The sequence below is a fragment of the Citrus clementina genome, unplaced genomic scaffold (genome assembly GCF_000493195.1).
Source record: "Citrus clementina cultivar Clemenules unplaced genomic scaffold, Citrus_clementina_v1.0 scaffold_8, whole genome shotgun sequence".
Classification (NCBI taxonomy): domain Eukaryota; kingdom Viridiplantae; phylum Streptophyta; class Magnoliopsida; order Sapindales; family Rutaceae; genus Citrus; species Citrus x clementina.
The window spans coordinates 5,601,907-5,602,354 of record NW_006262022.1 but is presented as its reverse complement, the minus strand read 5'-3'; positions in this window follow the sequence as shown (position 1 = coordinate 5,602,354).

Genomic DNA, 448 nt, shown 5'->3' with positions numbered 1-448 from the left:
TGTGAACTGAATAAGGACCGATTGGTTCTTTAAAAGAAAAATGTGAACTCAATGATTAGTTCAGTCGATTCCAAATTGAACTGAATAAGAACCAATTGGTTCGTTCATTTAGAAATCTTTCAGCTTTATCCTTTGGTTCGATTCGGTTCAATTTGACAAAAACCCAACCAAATGCCCACCTCTCCTTAAAGGTAAGTTCAATGAATAAGGCTTTAAGTTGGACTATTTGCACCCCTCCAAAATTCTTTTAGAACCCCCCTTTTCTAGTTATACCAAACTTAATGCCAAAAATGCCCTTTATTTTTAATTAAACACATTTAATTTGTGAATCTTTTAGTTTTCTATTATTTTCTCACTCCTTACTAAAAAATTTTAAGGGTGACAAACTTCTTAATAAAAATGAATGAATTAAATAAAATATCTTTAATATTATGAAGTAAAAAGTTCA